Raw genomic sequence first — 9,530 nt, 5'->3', positions numbered from 1 at the left:
CCCGGCCCTCTCTCTTTTCATGTTCTATTCTGTTAGCACTTTTAGGTAGGGAACTGTGCACTGTTAGGAGAAACATTTTTTTCTTTTTTTTATTTGGGTTATCACCCATGGTAAGACATATTTTATCTTTCTAAAAAATTTTTATTTCCTCCAACTGAAAGTCAATTTTCTGTCTCTCCCTCATGAAGATGTGTTAGGTTCTGTTCATTTCAAGGAACAAAACATTATTCCATCCATCTCAAGAAGGTGTTTTTTTTTTTTTTTTTTTTTCTCTGCTGACTGCTGGGTTCCTTAAGGGCAGGTCTGGTGCAGCTTCTGGAGCTGGTAATCTAACTGCTGCATCCATCTCAAGAAAAAATGGACTATTGTTAAAAAAAGACATGTGAACTGGAAGTAGAAAGTGTTTGGGTCTCTTGAAGTTCCAGGAACCGTTTTTCTTCTGTTTTCTCTCTGGAGTCGTATAGCATGTAATAAATAGGCCATAATTATTTATGGAATGAACAAACAAATGGCTTTTCTCTGTTGCTATCTCTGTCTCCCTTATCTCTGTTCATTAGCTTCTTGTTATTCAGTAGTGTTTCTCTGTTTCTAGGGTGAATTCCACAGGGACCAAACATGACTGATTTAGAAAATCACTACTGATTTATTCTTTATGCCTCTTGTTTTTGACTGAGCATTGGAAAAATAAAGACAGTTCATACCTAGGTCAGCTTTGAGCTAATCAGTGTCTCAGAACCCATATCTGCTTTTCTGGTCATGGGAACTATGTTATTCAAAACCACGACATTAGGACTAATATATCCCTACAGAAGTTTAATCTGAGCTTGTGTAACTGTAATGGGAAAGAGGAGGTAAAAAGAAATGGCTGTTGATTGTAGGACATCTTATATCTTTTATGTGTCATTTCAACTCCTGAAAGTACAATAGGCTTGATATTCTGATTTTAAATGTAAGGAAAGTTCATCTTAGTGATATTCCATTAACCTCTACAAAAGTCACTCAGTAAATATATGCTAGAGTCTGGGAAGCAAGTCTGCTCCAGAAATATGGTTTGTCCCATTCTGTGCCATCCACGATATCGATCTGTCTGCCTGTCTTCCTCCCTCCCTCCCACACCCCCAAGTCAGGGTCTTGCTATGTAACATAGTCCAGGCTGGCATCAAACTCTAGGTGATTGTCCTGTCTCAGCCTCCCCATTGCTAGGATTATAGGCATGTGCCATCACATCTGGTGACACAATATATGATTTATGCTGTCTCACCTGAAACCAATGAAATTAATTCTAATGCATTTTCCTTAATCTAATATATCTAAATGTTTAAAATTAATTAGTATAAAGTTATTTTTTCTTCCAGAGTTTCTAATCACATTAATCATAGAGAATTTATAACTGTGCATGACATAACTTGTTTCTTTTTTCCCCCTTACTTTACCTGCCCTTGAAATTCTCCTTTCCTCTCCATGTATAAAAGCTTTGTTTTCACTTTATCCTTCATTTCTCTTTCAAAATTTTTTTCTCTTCTTTTTCATCTTCCCCCTCCTTAGCTCCCTTCCCCATTTGAACATTTTCTTCCTATTTCACAATATGTATTATGCATTTTGGTCTTTATTTACATTTTTGTTTTCTTATACCAGAGAAACAATGCAGCATGTATGTTTGATGTTTTTAACTTAAAAGTATGATCTCAAGGTACATCCATTTACCTAGAAATGTCTTAGGCTCATCCTTATTTTTGGCAGCATAGTACTCCATTTAAAAAATAATACACTTTTTCTTTATCCACTCACTAGTTGATGGGCATTAGGGCTGTTTCCCAGATTTGACTATTGCAAACTGCCACTATTATGTATCTCTGTATATCTTTTATTTCTTTTGGGCAGATATCAAGAAGGGTATAGCTGAGTTAATGGAACTTTTAGTCTTAGTTTTTTGAGGAATATTCACAGTGACTTCCATAATGGTTGCACCAGTCTATACTCCCACCAATAGTGGAGAAGGATTCCTTTTTCCTCATACCCCACCAGCATTTGTTATTGATAACAGCCATTCTTTCTGGGTGGAATGGAATGGAATTTCAGTGTTTTAATTTGCATATCTGGAATAACCAGTGATGTTGGATATTTTTTCATATATTTATTTGCTATTTCTACATCTTCATCTGATAAGTTTGTATTCATTTCTGATGCCCATTGTTAGATTATGTGTTTACATTTGGGGTTCTGATTTTTTTTCAGTTCTTTATACATTCTAGATAGTAATCCTTAATCTGAGGAAGAGCTGGTAGTTTTTTCCCCACAAGGTGGGGTTGTCTTCTCACTGTTGGTGGTTTTTCTTGCTGTACAAAAGCTTTTTAGTAAGATGAGTCCCAGTTGTTAATTCTTTGTGATAGTTCTTATGTGACCAGGGTTTTGTTTATAAAGTCTTTGCCTATACCAGTGTCTTCAAGACTTTTACTTATTCAAGTCTTCTGACAGATTTAATATTTCTGTTTTAATATTTAGATCTTGGATCCATTTTGGTTTTAGTTTAGTGCATGGTGAACGATAGGGGTCTTATTTTAATCTTTGGCATGTGGAGAGCTAATTTTTTTCTAGCACCATTTATTAAAGAAGCTATCTTTCTTCCAGTGAAGATGTTTGGTCCTTTTGTCAGAAATAAGGTGGCTGAGAATGTCTCCATTTGTTTGTGCATCTTCTAATCTGTTTCATTGATACTTGGGTCTTTTTTTTCACAGTTCCATGCTGTATTTATCATAGTAGCTTTGTAATATAATTTCCACATCTGAGACTGATGCCCGCTGCCTTGCCTTTCTTTCTGTTTTTTTTTTTTTGCAGAACCGGGAATTGAACTCAGGTCCTTGCACTTGCCAGCGAAGCGCATATTCCACTGAGCCATCTCCCTGGCCCCTCTTTCTGGTTCTAAATGAATTTTAAAACTGTTTTCTCTAATTCTGTGAGGTATACTGCTGGAGTATTTATTGGATGTATTAAATTAGTATAACAGTTCTGATAGTATGGCCATTTTTACTACATTGATTCTTCTTACCCACAATTAGGGATGTCTTTCCTTTTTATGATGTTTCCTTTTCAGTGTACTGTAGTTTTCAGTGCAGAGGTCTTTTATTTCCTGTGTTAGATTGATTCCTAGGTATTTCTTTCTTTCTTTCTTTTTTTTTTTTTTTTTTTTTTTGCTGCTGTTGTAAAGTTTATTGTCCATTACACTCACTTCATGCCTTCTCTTCCTCATGCTGCTATATTCCAGTGGCTAAGCACTAAATCTCAGAACGGCTTTCTCTGCTGCTTACTATTCTGCTATCTTCCCAGAAGTCAGTATAAGCAATTACTAATGAGGCATTTTACCTTATCTTGTACCAGATGTTTGAAATCTGGTGTCTTACACTTATAGCACTACTCAATTTAAATTAGTTATGGCTAGCAGCTACTGTATTGGACAGTGAGGTATTAGTGTATTAGGGCTCATCCAGCCATTTATTAGTGTTGTGTTTGGCTCTGAGTTTTTCAGTGTTTCAGGTCTGGAGGTATTAAATGGAGGCTATTAATATCTTATATACCCACACTGTAGAAAGGTTTGTTAATTTAGAGAGAAGTTCAAAGGTATATGATAACTGTCTGAGGATTAAGTCTGGCAAGTATCCATAATTGAATTCCAACTAATTATTAGTTCTGCTAGTTATGTTAGCATTTTTCTCAAAAAAGGTAAGGTAATCTGTAAGTCATGGTCTGATTTTCTTTAAAGTCATGTCTTTAACATTTTTATAGCTTCTGTAAGGAAAAATGTTTCTCAAATGTCTTTCTTTAGTAAGTTTGATTACATGCTTCGCAATTAGAGACTTACATGTCTGTGTTGCTTTTCTATTATCAGCTAATTTGTTAAATTAACTTACACATGTATAGTGGTCTATCACATTTTTATCAATCTTGTGAGGTTTAGCTAATGTTAATTGACCTAGAGTTGGTAAACAGACATGTCAAACTCGGTATAATATTACTATTTGTTATCTTTCAATGGATATTTTCTAAACCACTTTGTTGATGGAATATGCTCCTATGATAGTGGTCTATCACATTTTTATCAATCTTGTGAGGTTTAGCTAATGTTAATTGAGCTAGAGTTGGTAAACAGACATGTCAAACTCGGTATAATATTACTATTTGTTATCTTTCAATGGATATTTTCTAAACCACTTTGTTGATGGAATATGCTCCTATGATATATATTGTATGTATTATATGTTAATATATTTATATATTATATATTATATATAATATATATTTCAGATATATTTATCAAAGTGTGAAAGATGAAAACATTAAGATGTGTTTGTGTTTATAGAAAGAATTGGTAAGAACATAATAGGTGGTGCTATTTGTGTTTGTGTTTGTATAGTTGTTTAAAAGTTTTTATAGAATTCTCACTACTGTTCAGGCGTTCTGTGGTTGCTTGGGTTCTGGTAAAAATAATATAATCTCTTCCATCATGGAACTTACTATTTTTTGGAAAAGATACAATCATTACTTTCTGTACAGTTACCTAAATATAGATGTCATAAGTGTTATTAAGTAAAATTGCACTGCTACAAGGTGGAGTTGATCTAAAATGTGGGTTAGGAAAGGCTTTTTTTTTTTTTTTTTAAAGGGAATAATATTTAAGCTGAGACCTGAAAGGTAAATAGCAGTTAGCTAAAAAGGATGCAGAGAAAGGGAAGAAAAATTATAGAAAGAGGTAGAATATAAAAACCCAGGATCTTTTTTTTTTTTTTAAAAAAAAAAAAAACCAGAATCTTGAAAAAATTGTAAATTATTTTAAGAAAACTTAGGAGCTATAAATAATGTATTTTAATATTAAAATGGGGAACTGAAGCTCAGAGGTACTGACTTGTCTAACATTACATATTAAGCAGTAGAAGTAATATGGGTTCCTCAGTTGTCATCTTTTTCTTTTATATATTTGCTTTAAAATTTTAAAAATTAACATTAAAATTTCTATGGTATGTCTTTTCATTGTCTTAATAGTGTCTTTAGAAGAGCAACAGTTTTTAGTTTGCTAATGTCTCATGTATCAAAATGTTATGAATCATGCTTTTGGTGTGTCTTTGCCCAAACCAATGTTGAAAATTTTTTTCCAGTGATTCTCTAAAATTATATTTATGAACAATCATCTACCTGAGAGACAGCACGGCAGCAACTGGCATGTCATGACAAGCAGCCCGTATTCAGAAAACCAGAATGACAGGCACTGCAAGCATGAACTTACTATTACAAATTGCCATCTTCAGTGCAGTTGCTTAGTTCACAGGTATCTGTATATATAGTTAGTCAGGGTGAGAATCTTTCCAATTAACTTGCAAGATTCAAAAATCTTATGAAGATTCTCAGAATCATTGCCTTACCCATCTTCTAATACTATTATGGATTACTGGACTCTTTTAGAATATTTTGCTGAGTTAACACACCTATAATATTCAAATGACGGAACTAAACAAAAAAGGGGATATATAAATGAATGTCCATTTTTTATCTGTGTATTCAAAACGGTTAGGATGGATATATAGTTACACTCTCTTAATGAATAGAGGGATTTGTTTTAATAGTGTTTGTAAATAGAATATCATGTTTGCATCTTGTACAGCAAATAATCACTAGGAAGAGAGTATGCAATGTGTTAATTATTGAAACTGTCCTACCAATTTGATTTGAAACTGTCTCTTTGCTATTTGTCAATAAAATTATGGAAAAAGTAAAAAAAAAAAAAAAGAAAAAAAATTCAAGAGTTAGACAACTGAAAAAAATAAAATTATATTTATTTTATATTTATGTCAGTGATTGATATTCAGCTTTATATGAGGTATGAGACATGTTTTGAGCTCTTTACTTTTGTTCTTTATGTCTTCCTGTTTTCCCTGCCTTTGACTTAGAGATGTCCATTTGTTGTAATACCTCTTATAGAAAAGAACTGTCATACTGACAGTTTTTAAAGTGTCCTGTATTTTGGTCAAAAATCAATTGATAATACTTATGTTGATATATTTTTAGACTCTGTTTATTCATTGAAAACTCTGTCCGAGAATTCTATACTTTTCCAGAAATTTACTGTTTCTATTGCTTTTCCTTCATTTCTGATGTTCCATGATGACATATGGTATGTCCTTTAAGGAACCTTCTTTTAGTCTTTTTTTATTTTATTACAACACATTATCAGTACATTTTCTTTTTTTTTGTTTTGTTTTGGTTTGATTTTTTTTTGGCAGAACCAGGGATTGAACTCAAACTCTTGAGCTTGCCAGGGAAGTGCTTATTCCACTGAGCCATCTTCCCGGCCCCAATCAGTACATTTTCTTATGCCTTCTTACTCTATGAATGTCTTTAGTTTTATTCCTCCATGATATTTTCACTGGACAATAAATTTTGGTTTGCTTGTTCTTTTCTTTCAGTGCTTTAAAAATCAGTGCCATTTCCTCTACCCTCTGATTTCTGATGCGAAGTCCTTAGTTTTTGAATCATTTTTCCCTATAAGTAATGCATCATAGCTTTGCTTATGTTTTAATATATTTATCTTTAAAAACTTGATTATTATAGGGTAGGCCTGGATAATTTTAGGTTTTTTGAGGATATAAGGGTTCACTGAATTATGTTAATCTTTGCATTTAGTCTTTTGATAAATATAAAGAGTATTTAGCCATTTTTCTCCAAATATTTTTCCTTTACCATGCTCTTTTTCCTTTTTTGGGGGGAATGGTATTTGATATGAATATTAAATATTTTAGTATTGTGTTATAGGTCTTAGAATTTTTTGTTAATTTTTAACATCTATTTTTCATTGTTCAGATTGGCTAATTTATATTGATGTATCCCTGAAGTTTACATTATTTTTTTCCTATCATTGTATAGAACTCATTAGTGAGGTTTTTCAAAAAATTTTTTATTTTTTAAATAATTTGGTACAAGGTATCATTATGCAGCTTGGACTAGTATTGATCCAACTGTTTTCAGCTTTTCCTACACTGGGATTACAGGCTTGTGCGATTACAGGGAATTATACTGGGTCTCCGTGGCCAGCTCAGCATGCCCGGGGTGGGACTGGCGCAGCATGTGATGCCAGGGATCGAACCCTGGTCACTGCACTTGGTCTACTGAGCTCTCTCACTGGCCCCATCAGTGAATTTTTACCTGTTGGTTGTATTTTTCAATTCTGTCTTTTCTGTATGGTTCTTCTTGATATCTTCTACTTCCTTGTGGATACTTTTTCCCACTTATTTTCAAGTTCTTTTTCAAGACTATTTTTAATGAGTGCTTAATTATCTTTGTCAGGTAATTTTAACATGTATATCATCATGGTATTGATGTCTGAATTTTTTCCCATTTAATTTGAGATTTTCCTGTTTCTTTGTAATTCTGGGTAAATGTTTTTTGATATCCTGAATATTTTGAATATTTTAAGACCCTCAGTCTTATTTACAACCTATGGAGAATGTTGATATTTTTATTTTATCAAGCACTCATCCAAGAGAGTTGAAGTTGCAAGTTTTGACTATTGTTTGTGGTACCAGTGTTAGTTCCAGTTTCAGATTCTCTGCAGCATTGTTTTCTTTTGACTGCGGTCTTGTAACTAATTGACCAGTCTGGGGTGTGATCTAAAATTTGTTCAGTACTCAAATCTTTGTTATGTTGTTTAGGGTCATATCAATCCATGGACACAAAGTTCACAGTAACATATATCCCTAGTTCCTTTTCTCCATAATAACTCCTATACTTGTTGATTCTGTGGCCAGAAATTTGGAGCTTTATTTAACATGTTATGTCATACATTCATACATGTTCCAATGTCTCATAGCTGGAACATAGAAGGGAAGAAAAGAGGGAGGACAAGAAGTGGATGGAGGGAGAGAAGGAGGGAAGGGAAGGGAAGGAGAAAGAGATATGGGGCAGGGGAAGGAGGGGAAAGGGAGGGAGGGAAGGAAGGAGAGAGAGAGAGAGATAGCGAGAGAGAGAGAGATACTGAGAATCCATCCTTGAACTATACTTTTCTGCAACCTCAAGTTTTAGGAACCTGTGATTTCCTTTCTATTACCATCATTGCTGCTGCTACTGCCACGGAATTGGCTGGGGACTGAGGCATGAGAGTGGAAAAATAATAATAAAAAATCTTTTCTCCTACATTTTGAGCTAGTACTAGAAGACTTCTATAGAACTCTTTGTGTTCTAGTATATCTGCTATATTCTGGGATTGGTGTATTTTGAGTGCAGGCTGTGAAGTACTGAAGGAAAAGCAAATAACTCACTCTTGATATTTTGAATTCTTGTTTTTCTTCTCCAGCCCACCTGCTATAGGTTACTCTTTGGCATTTGAACCAACACCTACCAGATTCTTTTGTTATGATTTGCTAATGATTTTAGTAGAGCAAAGTAATCACCAAAGTACACATATCTGTGCATTTTATCATTCACTTGTCTTGACTAATTGCTTCATTAAGAAATTCTGTCTTTATTTGGAGCTGAGGCCGGAGATTTGCAAGATCAGGTCCAGCCTAGACTATGTAGCAAGTAAGGCCTTCCTGGACTAGATAGCTAGATCCTGTCTTAAAACAACAGCAACAACAAACCTTTTCTCAATTTCTATCTTGACAGGACTTTTGGCAGAAGAAAATTAATTTCTATTGTAAATGATTTTTTCAGTCCACATAAAGGACATAAAACTAGAAAATACATTTCCATATGATAAAGTATATAAACATAGTAAATCATTTGGAGAAAGAGGCTCAAAACTACTTGTTACTTTTGTGTTTTTACTCAAAATAGGTATTTTATATCTAAAACCATTCTATACTATTGCCTTTCCATATAGGATAAAGTTCAGTGAAGAAACAATTTGATTAAAATTTTGCAATGTCATTTGTGAGTGATTCTTTACTTTGTCTATGGTACCAGATATAGCTAAGTTGGCACCCCCTAAGAGAGCCAAAGGAGACCTGGCTAACCACAAATTTGAATGATGCTGACCTTGGGCTTTGTGGTATGAGTGGCTAAGATCGAAGACTCTAGAAACATATTCCTGAAATTGAATCCTTGTTATCTACTTTTACCTGTGTGACTTTAGGCAATTTATTTAACTTATTATTGCATCAATTTAATCTTTTTATAAAAGCTGGATGGTTATAGTACATATCTTATAGTATTGCTTTCAAGAGTTAATACTTATAAGGCACTTAGAATGCTGTGATTTATTCCTTTGGAAAATTGGAGGGGAGATGGCTCAGTGGAATGAGTGCTTCACTGGCAAGCACAAGGGCTTGAGATCAAATCCTTGGTTCTGAAAAAAAAAAAGAAAAGAAAATTGCATACTTTGGAGTTAATAATAGTATTTATTGATTACTTACTTGATTACTTACACTAATCCATACCATCACTCTAGATTATTCATACTAAGAGATTGATATAATGGGGATTTTTCCAAGGCCATATTGTTTTTTTTTTATTTTTATTTTTTTATTTTATTATTTTATTTTTTATTT

The 9,530-nt window shown here is 33.5% G+C and overlaps 1 protein-coding gene across 5 annotated transcripts in view; it reads left to right on the top strand.

The window, feature by feature from the left end:
* Anks1b (ankyrin repeat and sterile alpha motif domain containing 1B) overlaps nt 1-9,530 on the top strand; it is a 1,319,834-nt gene that overhangs the window by 139,896 nt on the left and 1,170,408 nt on the right. The gene's annotated exons all lie outside the window — the stretch shown is intronic.

This window comes from Octodon degus, unplaced genomic scaffold (assembly GCF_000260255.1).
Source record: "Octodon degus isolate 3935 unplaced genomic scaffold, OctDeg1.0 scaffold00004, whole genome shotgun sequence".
Classification (NCBI taxonomy): Eukaryota; Metazoa; Chordata; class Mammalia; order Rodentia; family Octodontidae; genus Octodon; species Octodon degus.
This window is presented reverse-complemented; position numbering and strand designations above follow the sequence as displayed.